Below are 16421 nucleotides of genomic sequence, written 5' to 3' on the forward strand. Positions count from 1 at the left end.
CCTCCCAGGTATTCCTCCCATCTCTATCATCGGGATCAGGAGCCAGGCAGACCTGAGCTGGAATCTTGGCTCCGCATTCTCTGCTTGGGCAGGGTTTGAGCAAATCACTTAACCTCGATTTGCTCAATGGCAGGGGATACAAGGGATGTGCTTCATGCAGCAGTTAGGAGGCCTCGGCACGACAAGGACCAGGACACTGAGCCCAGGACGTGGAGCCCAGGCAGCACCTGGCTGCCCTCCAGTCTGACATCTGCACACAGCAGGCCTCCCGCCTCTTCTGCCCATGCCCCCTCAGTAACTGCTCCCCAGGCAGAGCCCTGCTGGCTGCAAGGTTCTTCAGAGACCCACTCGTGCCTGTTTCTCCACCCACTCTTCTCAAACGTCTGCTCTTCCAGACACATGCCGACTTCTTTCATTTGTTTGTAACATTCCTCTGTCTATGCGATAAACTCCTACACACCCCTCAAGACCCCCAAACCAAATACCATCTTTTCTCATTTCCTACTGAAAACAGTAATATAAACACTGTTTATATTACTATTCTATTACTATACTATATTTATACTATTATTACTATAGTATATTATATTACTATTATTTATAGTATATGTTTAAAAAAAAGGCAGCCAAACATATAAACAATTTTAAATTATCCACCATGCTCCAATCCTTAGAATGTGGCCTTTGCTGTAGCCTGTTATTCCTACAGAATAGAATGCTCCTCCATGTGGCTCGCACATCCATCACCTTGAAGGCAAGAGACCCAGCAAGTGGAGAGCTTGCAGCGAAGACTTCAGCCTTGGTGACAGGCCCTGGAGCAAGGCAGCAGGCCTCTCTTCCTGGGGGCAGCGGCTGCACACCTCCCCACCTGGCTGCCCTCCTCCCTGTGCAACTTACCCGCCCCGACCCCCACCCCGCCTCATAGTTAATTCCGGAAACAGCCACCTTCCCGGGAAGAGGGGCTCTCAGTCTCCTTACCGCCACTAAGCTAGTGTGCTCCCACCGTTTCACACCCTGCCACAACCTGGCGGGTGCAGCAGGAGAGCAGGAGAGCCGGGTACCTTGTCATCGGGCGGCGCAGGCACAGCCACTGGACACCACTGACACCCACAGGAAGCAGGCCTGGGCTTGTCGGGCCTCACAGGGACAGAGGTCGGGGACAGGACAAAGCCAGGCTGAGAAGCAGGGTGCAGAGGCAGATGCAGACACACCAGACACAGGGACTCTCCCGGGCCCCATCCCTGCAGCTCCGACAGCAGGACGGGAACGTGACTGCACACAGCGGCACGGCCTGCCCTCCGCTCCCCAGCAAATGCATCTCGCAAGGACTGTGCGGCTGGCTGTTCCTGCCCTGCCAGCTGAAGCCCCTGACCCTCGGAGTCCCGGCATGTGCCTGGAGCACCCCCACCCCGCCACCAGCAGCACGTGACAGAGGATGACTCCCTGCAGCCATCATGGTCTGGAGCCCACGCTCACCACGCCTGCCTGGTGCCAGGGCTGGGAAGCTGCGACCTGCAGAGAGCTGCCTCTCCCTGTCATCCCGCCCAGGGCCCCACAGGGACTCCAGGGAAGGGACGATGGCTCCCGGAGCTCTTCCAGGGCTGGGCAGAGCCACCCAGCTGGTCAGCCTCCCCCTCCCCCTCAGCAAGAGCCCAGCACTGAAGGGGCCTATTGTTGGGCCCTGGAGATGGGGTGGGCAAAGGAGGAGAGGAGAAGCCAGAGCTGGGAGCTGTAGAACGTTTACTCTGCAAGATGCTGAAGCTCACCCCCTTGGGTCCACGTCTACACCAAAGCCAGAGGAACATGCAGCCCAGAGCAGGCAGGGGCCCCTGGAGAGTCGGTGAGAAACACCAGGGGCTCAGGATGGCCAGCTTACTTCCCGCTGGGCTCTGCCTGCGGTTGGACCCGCGAAGGACCCGAGACTCTCAGAGGGGCTTGCCTGGCCCAAGGCATGAAGAAGCTGCCTCAGGAAATGCAGACCCCAGGGCAGGGGCGGGGGTGCCCTCATCAGGTGACATGGAATGCAGGGGACACAGACAGTGCAGTCCCTGTGGGGGCTCCCAAGAGGTATGGCTGCTGGCAAGAGGGGCCAGCCCACCCATCCTGCCCCTCCCTCCCCCGTCTCCAGCCATCCACTGGGCACTACTGTGTCCCTGTGCTAGGGGTTCCCATGAAACATGAGAGGGCGAATGCCAGGGTCTGCAGCCTCCAAAAGGCCCCCTCGGCTAGCCCAGGGCTGAGCTGTGTCTCCACTGACTACAGATCATCCCTACTACCCTAGGCGAGGCCCTGGAGGAGGGACTAGGCTCACCCAGAGAGAAGCAGAAGCCAGGATTCGGTCCTTATACAACCGCACACTGGCTCCAGGGTGCGGGCCGCGGAGGGCAGAGCTGAGGGCCCACGGGAGACGCATGAAACGCCCTGTCCTTTGCTGATGCTTCGTGAATCCATGGATTCTGCAGATGGGGGAGGTTAATGAGGGGCTAGGGACCACCACCACCCCCCGCCACGCACGTCATCCCACTCCTTCCCAAACCTTACCACGGGGAAGGAGCTCTGAATGACGTCGGCACCAAGGGATGGGAGAACAGCAGAGGAGACGGCCACGAGTGACCCTGGGAAGCAGGAAAGCAGCCGGGCTGGGCACAAGGGAGCCTCAAGGCCACAGTGCCCAGCCCAGTCCACAGAAGCCTCCAAAGGCCCAGGCACCTGCAGCCCCAGAAGCCACTGGAAGGAGGAGGGGTGTGCCAGGAGGGAGATGCTAAAAATGCTGAGACGCAGAGAAGGAAATGGTATTTAAGGAGCCGAAAGCCCTCAGACTCCCTTGACACAAGCCACTAGGAGACCCCCCCCTTAAACCCCGACGAAGGCTGAGCCAGCAGGTAGGGGGTGCCACACACAGCAGGTCCCCTTCTCTACCTGCTGCCAAGACACTGAACCAGGCCTCCACCCCTGGCAGGGGACAGAAGGTGTCTTCCCGGGGACAGGGCCAGGCCAAGAAAGATGTCAAGATGCTCGCCCTCCGGGTTGCCAACAGATGGTCCCCTCCAGGCACCACACACAGCTCAGTCAACAAGGCCACCGCCCTGTGCTGCAGTCCCGCCTCCCCCCACCAAGAGCACACAGCAAGTACCAGATCCCCGCCCAGGAAGTGAAAGCCTCCAACATGGGAGAGGGGGTAACACACAGGAAACAGATGCTGCAGAAAAAAAAATTCAGACTGGCAACTCATTACTACCCTTGGGGCAGTGAGAGGCTTTGTCCACAAAGTAAGAACCAAGGTTATTATTTTCTAAATGGGGGAAACCAAAATTTCTAAATACAACAGCAGGCACAAACTCTCAGCAGATACCCTCCCCAGCAAAGTCTGGCCCAGAGCAGGGGCTCAGACCTATTTCCTGCAGGGATCTGTGAGGCGCAGGCCACTGTGGCACGGACCGCAGTGCACATGCCAATCAGCTGTGGATCTTATTAAAAGGCAGATTCTGATCCCGCAGGTCGGGGCGGGGCCCTACAGGCTCCCATGTGCTGCTGCCTCTGGCCCAGGGCCCACAGTCTGAGACGCGAGGGTCTTCTCCATGCTCTGAGGCTGTGGTTCTTCCTCCCGCTGCGCATGGGACGCCCTGGGAGCTTGCCTAGTCTCCCAATGGGTCCCGAGAGCATCCGTCCTGGCCAGAGCAGCCCTGTTCTCAGACCCCCTCTCCTGGCAGGGACCACTCTGAAGGCGCCTTCCTCGTGGCCCTGAGCACGGGTTCCCAGGCCTGCTGACTTTCATGTCAGTGCGTGGAGGAATCGTTATACTGGTAACCCAAGAAATTCATACTGGGAATTTTTTCCTTGTTAGAATCTCACGCTTACCTTTCCTGCCTTCTAAACATCTAGACCGCAGGGCCAGTGCTGTGGTGCAGGGAGGGTTAAGCCTCTGCCTGCACGCCGGCATCCATACTGGGGCTCTGCTTTCCACCCAGCTCCCTAAAGGCCTGGGAAAGCAGGAGATGACCCAAGTACTTGGGTCCCTACCGCCCATGTGGGAGACCTGGATGGATTTTCTGGCTTCTCGCTTCAGCCTGGCCCACCCCCAGCTGCTCTCTCTCTCCCTCTGTCACTATGCCTTTCAAATAGATAAAATAAATATTCAGACTTCAAAACTTTAGCACATGAAATGTGGATTATCTCATGCAGGCAACACATGGGGTACAACTGGACCAAGAGTTCATCCAAGGGGTTGACCCTGTGACACAGAGGGTTAAGCCACAGTCTGCAGCACCGGCATCCCATAGAGGTGATGGTTCGAGTCCCAGTGACTCTGCTTCCGATCCAGGTCTCTGCTAATGCACCTGGGAAAGCAGTGGAAGATGGCCCAAGCGCTTGGGGCCGTAAACCTGCGTGGGAGACCCAGAAGACGCTGCTGGCTTCAGCCTGGCCCAGTCCTGGATGTTGTGGACATTTGGACAGTGAAGCAGCAGATGGAAAATCTCTCTAATTCTTTCACATCAAATAAATAAAACTTTAAATAATAATAATAAAAAGGTCATCCATGACACAGCATTTTGAACGACTTGACCCTGCAACCTAAAAGGCAGTGCAGGAAGTTCCTCCAGCAACTTCTAACCTAGAGCTCCGGCTCAGCGAAGCCATCAACCAGGGGATGAGTGTCAGGCTGGCGTGGCCTCAGCACCCACCACTCAGTCACACTCCTCTCTCAGGAGACAGGCGATCTGACCCAGAGGCTAGGGAAGCTGGGGTGGTGGGGGAGGCCCTGAGGCAGCCCAGGGTGGGGTGGGGGCGCAGACAGCTGTGGGTCCTGCAGCGCAACAGCCTCAGCAAGGTGACAGCCAACAGCACGGCCTGCTGCAGGACCCCAGCAACTCATCTAAGTCTGACCAGTAGAGAGGGCGCACAGAAAAAACCATGCCAACAAAACAGCAATGCGGGGGAGAACCAGGCGTGGGGCGGGAATGAGAAAGTCATCCGGGTCTGCTACATCCTAACAACGTGAACAGGGACAACAGGGGGAAGAAAAGGTCCCACACACCTGGTCTGAAAGGCGGGGGGGGGGGGGGGGGGGGGGGTTGGAAAGGAAGAAAGCCAAGCCCTCATCTCCAGCTGAGATGCATTCCCAGGGATCAGCTCTGCCCTCCTGACTGGAACCACACAGAAACCTCAGGACGACAGAGAGCGGGAAGCCTCCAGGTTTGCAGTGCAGGGAAGAGAGCCCAGCTGGACCCAGCACACTCCTGGGGCGAGGAGTGCAGGGAGACTGGGGTTAGAGCTCCCTGACCAGGGCACAGGGTCTGCGTCTGTGGCACGAGGCAAACCCCGTCCTCCCCCCACCCAGGCTGGGTCAGAAGTGACAGCGCCAGGAGCACAGGAGGCTGGAAGAGGGTCTGTTCTCACCAACCAGATGGGAAAAGCTAGGCACTGGGGGAAGAAACGCTGAAGGGTCTAGTCTCAGTGTGGAGGAATCATTAGCACTGGACTGCCAGGTGGCTCCATCCCCCCTAACAAACCTTAAAAAAGCAAGCCGGTGCTGCAGCTCACTAGGCTAATCCTCCGCCTGCAGCGCCGGGACCCCAGGTTCTAGTCCTGGTTGAGGCGCCGGTTCTGTCCCGGTTGCTCCTCTTCCAGTCCAGCTCTCTGCTCTGGCCTGGGAAGGCAGTGGAGGATGGTCCAAGTGCTTGGGCACCTGGCTCCTGGATTCGGATCGGCACAGCACCAGCCATAGTGGCCATTTGGGGGGTAAACCAGCGGAAGGAAGACCTTTCTAACTCTGCCTGTCAAAAAAAAAAAAAAAAAAAAAAAAACAAACAGATCAAAATGTTTGCAAGTCACTTAGCCGCCTCCCAGAGCCAAGCTCAAGAATATTTACAAGAATGCAAAAAATATCCAGCAACCACTATGGTAAGATTCACACTCCCCGGGCTGGCGCTGTGGTGTGGCGGGTAAAGCTACTGCCTGCAGTGCCAGCATCCCATGTGGGCACCGGTTTGAGTCCCAGCTGCTCCACTTCCTATCCAGCTCTCTGCTGTGGACTAGGGAAGCAGTAGAAGCAGTAGAAGATGGCCCAAGTCCTTGGGCCTCTGCACCCACGTGGGAGACCTAGAAGCAGCTCCAGGCTCCTGGCTTCAGATCGGTGCAGCTCCGGCCTTTGCGGCCATTTGGGGAGTGAACCATCAGATGGAAGACCTCTCTCTCTCTCTCTCTGCCTCTCCTCTCTCTGTGTAGCTCTGACTTTCAAATAAATAAATAAATTTTTTTGAAGAAAAGTATGGGTGAAAAATTTTCAAATTTAGTCAAAGCTATAAGCCCACAGATCTACAGAGCTCAATGAATTTCAGCCCCAGAACATGCTGAAAACTACACCAAAGCACATCACCATTAAATTTAGTGATAAAGAGGAAAAACCTTGAAAAGGAGGGGAAGGCCGGCGCCGCAGCTCACCAGGCTAATCCTCCACCTAGCGGCGCTGGCACACCGGGTTCTAGTCCCAGTCGGGGCACCAGATTCTGTCCCGGTTGCCCCTCTTCCAGGCCAGCTCTCTGCTGTGGCCAGGGAGTGCAGTGGAGGATGGCCCAGGTGCTTGGGCCCTGCACCCCATGGGAGACCAGGAGACGCACCTGGCTCCTGCCATCGGATCAGCGCGGTGCACCGGCCGCAGCGCGCTAGCCATGGCAGCCATTGGAGGGTGAACCAATGGCAAAAGGAAGACCTTTCTGTCTCTCTCTCTCACTGTCCACTCTGCCTGTCCAAAAAAAAAAAAAAGGAGGGGAAGGCCCATACCACGTACAAAGGAACAAAGATTAAGGATGACAACAGGGATGGACATTTGGCACAGCAGTTATTCTGCCCACATCCCATATCAGAGAGCCTGGGTTCGAGTCCTGGCTCCACTTTTGAGTCCAGCTTCCTGCTAATGCACAGCCTGGGAAGCAGCAGGTGACTGATGTACCTGGGTCCCTGCCAGCCGCATGGGAGACCCTGCAGAGTTCCAGGCTCCTGGCTTCAGCATGGTCCTGCCCTGGCTGTGGTGCGCATTTGGGGAGTGAACCAGCAGATGGAAGATCTCTGTCTGTATCGCCATATCTCCCTCTCTCTGCCTTCCAAATAAAAATAAGTAAACATCTTAAAAGGATGACAAGATTTCCGAAAAACAACAGAAGCGAGAAGACAACGGCACATCATTCAAGCACCAAGAGAAACCGACAACCTGGAGTGCTGTGTCAGGGAGATACTTTCAGACATAAGGGCAAAAGAAGCTCATGAGAGCTAAAAGGATTCAGCACCAACCAACATGCACTGCACCACACATTCACTACATGTGTACTTCTTATTACTGAAATCATTTTAAAAGATAAGTTGACTGATTAAATAATAGTTACGTGCTGTGGGTTTTCTAACATGTAATTTTTTGTTCATAACAGAATTCCGAGAGGAAAGAAATGAAAATATGCCATTTTAATGTTCTTATACTAATACTCTTAAAGGTACCTATGATAAGTTTAAAATATATACTATGAATCCTGTAAATGCGAAAAGGAAAAAGTACTCACAGAAACACAGAAGCAAAAATTCTTAAAACAAATTCCACAGTAAAAAGAATCCAACAATATATACGTATAGAAGTAACACATCATGGGGCCGCCTGCAGTGCCGGCATCCCTTATGGGCGCTGGTTCAGACCCGGCTGCTCCATTTCCGATCCAGCTCTCTGTGATGGCCTAGGAAAGCAATGAAAAATGGCCCAACTCCTCGGGCCCCCGCACCCGCATGGGGAAACCCGAGGAAGCTCCTGGCTCCTGACTTCGGATCGGTGCAGCTCCGGCCGTTACGGCCAACTGGGGAATGAACTTCTCTCTATGTAATTCTGACTTTCAAATAAATAAATAAATCTTTGAAGAAGAAAAAAAAAAGGAATAGCACATCGTAACCAAGTCGAGTTTGTGCCAGGAATGTAAGGCTGCTGTAACATCTGAAGATCCATCAATACAATGCATCATATTAACAAATTAAATAATCATTTTGATAGAAACAGAAAAAACAGTTGACAAAATCCAACACTCATTCCTGATTAAAATTCTCAGCAAAGCAGGAACAGCAGGGAACCTTCTCAACTTGATAAAGACCATTTATGAAAAACCCACAGCTAACGCCACAAGAAATGAGAAAAGGCTGACTGTTTTCCCCCCAGAGTCAGCGGCCTGGCACCTACCCTCCCATTCACCAGACACCAGGGGATCCCAGTGTGGGCAATCAGGCAAGAACAAAGATCAGAAAAGAAGAAGTAAGACTGCTTTTATTGGCAGATGACACGGCAGTCCACCTAGAAGCTCCAATGGAAGTTACCAAAAAGCGACAATTAACTAATAAAACAGTTCAGCAAAGCTTCAGGATTCAAGTTCAGTGTACAAAAATCAATAGTATTTACATTATTCGCCCACCTCACGTCAGGGTTCAGAGACTTGACTCTGGACGGAAGGGTCAGGTATCCAGAATGCAAAGTAAAACACCTGTGCAGGTGTTTTCAAAGGCTGCACACTGGGGTTCTGAGCCTCTGCTCTGAGCTCCGTCCCAGAGAAGAAAAACATACAGCCAGCCATTCTTCTTTTCATCCTAATTCAGTTCTTATTTTTTTTTTTTAAGATTTATTTATTTATTTGAAAGGCAGAGTTACACAGAGAGAGAAGGAGAGGCAGAGAGACAGAGATCTTCCATCTACTGGTTCACTCCCATAATGGCTGCAACGGTCAGAGCTGCGCTGATCCGAAGCCAGGAGTCAAGGGCTTCCTCCAGGTCTCCCACATGGATGCAGGGGCCCAAGTGCTTGGGCCACCTTCCACCGCTTTCCCAGGCCATAGCAGAGAGCTGGATCAGAAGTGGAGCAGCCAGGACTTGAACCGGCACAAATATGGGATGCTGGCACTGGAAGCGGCAGCTTTACCCACTACACCACAGTGCCGGCCCCCAATTCAGTTCTTTGATTAAGAAAAGATTCTCAGGCCAGCGCTGTGGTGTAGTGCGTTAACGCCCTGGCCTGAAGCACCAGCATCCCATATGGGCGCCGGTTCAAGTCCTGGCTGCTCCACTTCCAATCCAGCTCTCTGCTATGGCCTGGGAAAGCAGTAGAAGATGGCCAAGTCCTTGGACCTCTGCATGCACGTGGGAGACCCAGAAGAAGCTCTTGGCTCCCGGCTTCAGATCGGTGCAGCTCCAGCTATTGCGGCCAATTGGGAAGGGAACCGTCGAATGGAAGACTTCTCTCTCTCTCTCTCTGCCTCTCCTTCTCTGTGTAACTCTGACTTTCAAATAAACAAATAAATAAATCTTTAAAAAAAAAAAAAAGAAAGAAAAGATTCTCAACCTGTATTCCAAAATCTCTGGGTAGAGACAAATTTTAAAAAACTATTTATATATACTACCAATAATCGGACATTGAAATTTTAAAAATGATACCAATCTTATAGCAACATTATTGATGACAGCCAAAAGGTGGAAGCAATCAACTTCCCATGAATGGATGAATGGATTTTTTAAATGCAGCCTAGTGAAATATTATTCAGTCTTAAAAAGGGGCGAGCGTGTGACACAGCAGATTAAGCCACTGCCTGCCGTGCTGGGAATCCATGAGCACCAGTTCCAGTCCTGGCTGCTTCACTGCTAATGCACCTGGGAAAGCAGCAGAGGATGGCCCAAGTGCTTGGGCCCCTGCACCCACATGGGAGACCCAGAAGAAGCTCCTGGCTCCTGGCTCCTGGCTTTAGTGTGGCCCAGCCCAGGCCATTGCAGCCATCTGGGGAGTGAACCAGCAGATGGAAGATCTCTCTCATCTTCCCTCTCTGTAACTCTTTCAAATAAATTAATAAATCTTAAAAAAAAAAAAAAGACAAAATTCAAACACATGCTACAACAAGGATGAATTCTGAATATATTTTGCTAAGTGAAATAAACCAGTCATAGAAGGACAAATACTGCATGACTCCACCCCTGTGAAACACCTGAAGCAGTCAAATGCAGGGAGTCACGGAGTAGAATGCTGATTACCAGGTGCTGAGGGAGGAAGCTATAGGGAGTAACGGCTGAATGACACAGAGTTTCAGTTTTGCAAGAAGAAGTAAGTTCAGGGGGGGTGGTAGTGATGGTTGTACTGTGAATATTTAATATCACCGAATTGTACACTATAAAGTGGTAAATTTTATGTATACTTTATCACAATTTTAGAAAGTTTTTTTTTTAAATACCATACAGGGTGTTGGCATCTGGTACGGTAGTGAAGATGCCCGCATCCCATATCAGAGTCCCTGGGCTCAAGTCCTAGCTCCATTTCCAATCCCAGCTTCCTGCTAATGCACATCCTGGGAGACAGGACGTAATGGGTCAAGTAGTTGGGTCCCTGCCACCCACATGGAAACTCAGACCAAGTTCTGGACTACTGGTTTTGGACTGGCACCATCCAGCTGTTGGGAAAATTTTGGGTGTGAGAGACAGGAAGACACCTGCCACTCTCTGCCTTCCAAATGAAGAAATGAAATAAAAATTTATATTAATCATCTTCCAAAAATTAACAAAAGCCAATACAATTTAAAATAGCATCAAAAATACATAATATTTAAAGATGTGTGACAAAAGATTGAACACTACAAAACACCGCTGAGAGAAATTACCAAACACGTAAATATGGAAACATGGTTCAGAAGTTGGAAATTAAGATGTTAATTTTCCCCACACTGATCACATCCCAATTGATCAAAATTCCAGTAGACCTTTTTTTAGAAACTAAATCTAAAATGCACACAGAAGTGCAAAGAGCTTCGAATAGCTAAAGATATTGTAAAACGGCAAAATTTGAGATCCTACCTTGATTTCAGGACTTAAAAGGAATTCAGAATAATCCAGAGTGTGATGCTGGGTTAAAGGTCAACAAAAAGACCAAGGCAACAAAACAGAGCCCACCATCAAACCCACACATCTACAACTCACTTCTGACAAACATTCACAGGAAACACAGTGGAGGGAGAAGTCTCCCACCAGTTGGTGCTGGAACAATTAGATCTCCACAGGTAAACAACAGGACTGGCTCCCGCCTAACACCATATACAAACATTATCCCCAACAAATCACAGACCTAAGTGTAAGACCCAAAAACCTCGAAACTTCCATAACAAAACACAGGAGAAACATGCTGTGACATTGGATCAGGCAAAGATTTCTTAGACATGACATCAAAAGTATAATCCATCAAAGAACAAAGTGGTAAATTGGAGTTCATGAAAATTTAAAAACTTCTCTTCACACAGTCACTGTTAAAAGAGAACTAAAATGCAAGTCACGGACGGCAAGAAAAGATTTGTAGATCATGTATCTGATGAAGGATTTATATCCAAAACACATAAAGAACTCTTCAAAACCCAACATGAAAAAAAAACCCATGCAATTAAGAATGGGTAAACAACCCGAGGAGACTCGTCACCCAAGATACAGAGACGGCAGGTGAGCACATGAAAAGATGATCAACTACATCAGTCATAAAGGAAACACAAATTAAAGCCCTAATGAGATACTGCCACAGACACAGTAGAACGCCCAGAATGAGCGCCTGGCCACGCCACGTGTTGACAGAACAGAACATGCACACACAGCCAGTGGGTGTGCAAAATTGTGCAACCACTTTGGAAGATAGTCTGGTAGTTTCGTGGTGTTTTCTTCTTTTAAGGTTGGGGGTGGGGGGCAAGAACAGATCTGTTGGTTCACTGCCTAAACGCCCACGGCAGCCAGGTCTAGGCTAGGCCAAAGCCAGGAGCTAGGAACTCCATCTGGGTCTCCGATATGGGTGGCAGCATCCCAAGCACCTGGGCCATCCTCCACTGCTTTCGTAGGCACATTATAAGCAGGGAGCTGGACCAGAAGTGGAGCAGCCGGGACTGGAACCAGCACTGATATGGGTTGCTGGCATCACAAGCAGCAGCTTAGCTCACCATCCCACAACACCAGCCCCTCGCAATTTCTTAAAAGTTAAAATATTCACCTACCAAATGATTCGGCCACCCTGGTCCCAGGCATTTACCTAAGTGTGTGTCCATACAAAGACTAACATAAACATTCACAGCAATATTGTCTGTAATAACCAAAAACTGCAAACAACCCATCAACGGGAAAAGGATAAACAGACAGTGGCACACCCATGCAGCACACTACTCAGCCACAGAAAGGAATGAACAACTGAGAAAGCTGCAACACAGACGAGTGTCAAAATAATTACGCTGAATGAAAGAAGCCAGGCAGAAAGAGAGCACGTGCTATTTTATTCCATTTACTGTGAACACGCGTATAAGCGACAGAAAGCCGAGCAACCTGCTACCTGGCGAGGGGCGACGGTGGAGAAGGGGTGGGAGAGAGGGGTTCCCAGGGGGCACAAGAACTTTTGGGTGTATACATGTTCAAATATTAAATTGCATGTTTTAAAAAATGTTCCATTTACCATATGCCATTATACCTCAAAGCTGTTATTAAAAACAACACAACACAACACTCTTCCTTCCAGAAAAAGCAAAGCGGGGTGATAATCTCAGGTTTTAGGGGCCAGAGGAACAGGTCTGGGAGCGACGGAACCTCTACACCTGCCAGCCAGGGCTCCCGGCGGGATGGGCCAGAGCCCCCTGCTCTGAGGACGCTGCAGGCACTGACCCAACCAGCCACACAGGCAAGCACGCTGAAGCCCGGCTAAGTGTGTGACCATATCAAAAACAATCTGCCCGGTGCCTGTGCCTTTCTCCTCGGCTTCATACACCCCAAATTCAAAACGGCCCACCTGAACGAAGCAGGAGACATCTGCCTGTGTGCACGTATTCCGAACAGACAATTCTCTCGGCTGACGCCCGCGAGCCAGAACCACTCTGGCCATTCTAGAAGGGCCAGGCAGCTGAACTTGCGGTGCGTGAGTGTTCGGCGTGCCAGTGTGACAGGCACGGGATGAAGCTGACAGACGGGTTTGGGTCTGCAGGAGGAGCGGGCTAACCGGCTCCTCCAGCACTCCTGCCCCCAAAGGAGCACACCAGCTCCACCCAGTCTGGTTCCGGGCTAGGGGTCTAGGGGCCCTCACAGCCACAACCTGGGCTGGGGTAGAGGTGCAGAGAAGTTGTGATGGAGGCAGCAACTCTGTACCCACCCACCCCACCACAGAGGGCTAGGGGAGCAGGCAGTGAACAGCCCTAGGAGGGTAAGCCCAGAAGCCGGCCAGCCGGAGTCCCCCTGGGCGAGAATACAGCGCCCAGCCCCGTCCAGCACCGGGTCCCTGCAAGCCCACCTCCAGGCTGAGCACGGCGGGGCTGGCCGGCGACCCGAGCAGCGGTCCAGAATGCAGCAGTGCAGGGCCGCCCTCCTCTCACACCTCTTTGGGCTCCTGGGGTCACCAGCAGAGCCAGAGAGCAACGTGTTGCTCTCTGCCTGCTCTTCAGGTTGGCTCTGTGCCCTCGGAATAAATCAGCTGTGACAAGACAGCGTGGCAGGAGCAGGCCAGGTTCGTGCCCAAGCCACTGGTGGCCACACTCAGCATCTCGGCTCACATGGCCAGCAGGGTTACAAGATGAGGCTCTGTTAAGGCATCGCTGCCCTCTTCCCTCCTCTGGAATGTTTTGAGGGCTTGAAGCAACCTGTGCTGAGAGCGCCAACCCAGCCTTGGTACAGAGGCACTGCCAGCCCCACGGGTAGGCAGGCAGAGAGGTGACTAGCTCCCCTGCGACTTCAACCCGGGGCTAGTCCTTGCCGCCCACACCTAGCAGCCTGCCGGCTGGTCTCACCTCTGCTCTAGACTCAAGGAGATGCCCCATCACTGGCTGCCAGAGACACCAGCTGGGGCGGGGAGAGGGGGGCGGAGGCTGCCTTACTGAAAACAGCACTGCTTCCCGCCACCCCAGACAGCCTGGAGACCACCCTCCCCACAGTAACTCCAGCCGAGAACAGAACTGGGCTTGCTTACCTGCCGCCTGTGGCCGCCTCCCTGCAGACACAGCTTCGACGATGCCCAGGCTGAGGGGGCAGAAGCCGACCCTTGCAGGCCACCTCTTACCCTCCGGGAAATAACTTCCAAAGCGCCCCACTCCCCAAATGCCTACATGCTGCACGCCCCCTCGGCTCTGGAAGTATGATCCTGGTGCCAGGCAGGCGATGCCCCAGTCACCACCTCCTCCGCCGCCGGCGCCTGCGGGTCCTGAGCCCCTCGGGGGGACCCTCTCCCGCCTGGGCTCCCTTCCCGTTTAGGTGCGTTTCCTGCACAGCCTGGACCACCTGCCCCTCCTGCACCCCGGGCAGCCAATTTGCTTCTTGCACCCCTGGGCGCCCCTCTCCCTCAGGCCCCCGGGGCCCCACAAGCCGGGCCCTGCCCACCAGCTCCGGCCGGTCTCCGGGCTCGGGGGCCTCCCCCAAGACCACCGCCTCCCGGCCGGGGTGGCCGCAGCTCTCCCAGTTCCGCTCCCCCTGCTCGCCGCAACTTTCGAGTCCCAGCCCGCGCTCGCGCTCGCGGTCCCCTAACTCGGGCTCGGGCTGCTGCAGCAGCCTGCGCGGGATCCCCTCCCCCCGCTCCTGCACCCCGGCGCGGGCCTCGCCCCGCTCCTGCACTGCGGGGCTGCCTCCCCCCTTCTCCTGGTGCTGCTTGCGGGGCCCCAACCCCTCCTCCTGCGCCACTGGCCAGCTCGCCGAGCCCGTCCACGGCGCCGGGCGCCTCCAGTCCGCGCCGTCCGGCGGCCCCCACACCACCCCCAGACTGGGCTCGTGGCCGCGGCCGCCCCGCTCCTGAACCCCCGGACCCACCCCGCCCTCCTCCTGCACGGCCGGACCCACCCCGCCCTGCTCCTCCACGCCGAGCTTCAGCCCGCGGAGCTGCTGCGGGCCCCAGCTGAGAACCCCGACGCGCTGCGGCTGCTGCTCCGGCAGCGCGGGGCTCAGCCCGCCGCGCTCCTCCTGCGCTCCCCGCCGGGGGCCACCCGCCCCCACGGCCCAGCGCACTCGCCTGCCCCCCAGAGGCCGCGCGCTCCCGCCCCTCCAGATGGTGCTGCCTCGGCGCCCGCTCACACCGCCGCCCCCCCACCTCGCCCGGCTCCTTCCGCCCCGTTCCCCCGAGGAGGGAGCTGCCGAGTCCCGTCCTCCGGGCCACCCCCGCGTCCCGGGCCCGCCTCCCTGCCCTCGCCTGCGGGCGTCAACGTCCGCCCGCCGGGCGCCGCGCCCCGCGCCGGCCCCCGCAGGTGCTGCGGCCCCGCGCGCCCGCTGCCAGCCAGCGAGGGCCCGCCCTCCAGCCCTGGTTCCCGGAGCACGCCTGCGCCTGCGCCGCCCCTGGAGGGCGGGGCCGGCGGCGTTGACTCCGCCCTCTTAAAAGGCCCCGGGCCCGTTACTCCTCCCCTTTTCGCAATGCCCTCAGTTTCCCCGGCCCGTCCTCCCTTTCCGCCCCCCGACGCCCTGCGGTCGGTGTTGTTCCTTCCTGTGGTGTCAGAGCGGGGAGCGGCGAAGCAGCAGCTGGGGAGGTCCCACGGAATCAGCGAGGCCCAGTGGAGGAGCATTGCGGCGAGAATCCGCCATTCTCTGGCCTCTGTGGCTTAGCCTCGCCAGTGAGGAGGTTGGATGGGCAGCTGTCCAGGGCCACGTCCAGCGAGGGTGGGACTCTGATCCTAACTTCCCTGTAGCAGGCCTGAGGCCAGGACCTTGGCCATGCCCCTCCACCCCCCACGCTCTCCCTTGGGGCCGATGGCTGAAAGAGGCCTGTGACAGTTCCCTCTGGGGCGTTCAGCAGAACGCGTCCTAGGCTAAGGGGCCCACCTGCGCTATCCCTCGTGAACCCTATGCCTTCTCCCCACCATCAGGGGAACTCAGAGCACGCACTCCCCACGACAGGGTACCTGCAGAGCCTGTCTTCACCCACTTGGAGGCAGCCCTGGGCAGAGAGACTCAGAACCCAATGGCTGGGGCCATTCAATGTCAGCATCGTCCATAAAATGGGTCTCGTAGAAAAGGAGCAGACACGAGGACCCGTGTGGGAACAGCTGTCTCTGGGCCCTGCTTGTCCAGCGCTGGGCCCAAGGGCCATGGCCAGGGGACAGGAGGGCAATGACGAATTGACACGGGGTCTGATTGGAGTGGATTTGAATCATGGTACTTGGCAATTTTCTACTAAATCATCTGACAGCACTACGTGCAAAGGCCGCCCCCCCCCCTCGGAGTCACCCGTCTCAGCCAAGAGACCGGCTGGGACAAGGCAGGACCCCAACCCACAGCCAGCCCAGGACCTTCTCACTTGTTGCCTGGCCACAGGGGAGAAACTCAGAGAAAACCAGAGAGGCTTCTCTCCAAGCTCCCTCACCCGGGCCGCTGGGAGATGACACTTACTAAGGCTTTTGCAGCCCTCCTGTGGGGAAGTCCTGCACTTTTCCTTCCTTCTTTAT

The 16421-nt window shown here is 54.8% G+C and overlaps 1 protein-coding gene across 1 annotated transcript in view; it reads right to left on the reverse strand.

The window, feature by feature from the left end:
- TNK2 (tyrosine kinase non receptor 2) overlaps positions 1–14792 on the reverse strand; it is a 42380-nt gene extending 27588 nt beyond the window's left edge. Inside the window, exon 1 of the mRNA XM_070072277.1 lies at positions 13970–14792. The gene's annotated coding sequence lies outside the window, so the exon portion shown is untranslated. The remainder of the gene's footprint in view (positions 1–13969) is intronic.
- Between the last annotated feature and the right edge of the window lie 1629 nt (positions 14793–16421).

Source organism: Oryctolagus cuniculus, chromosome 4 (assembly GCF_964237555.1).
Source record: "Oryctolagus cuniculus chromosome 4, mOryCun1.1, whole genome shotgun sequence".
NCBI lineage: Eukaryota > Metazoa > Chordata > Mammalia > Lagomorpha > Leporidae > Oryctolagus > Oryctolagus cuniculus.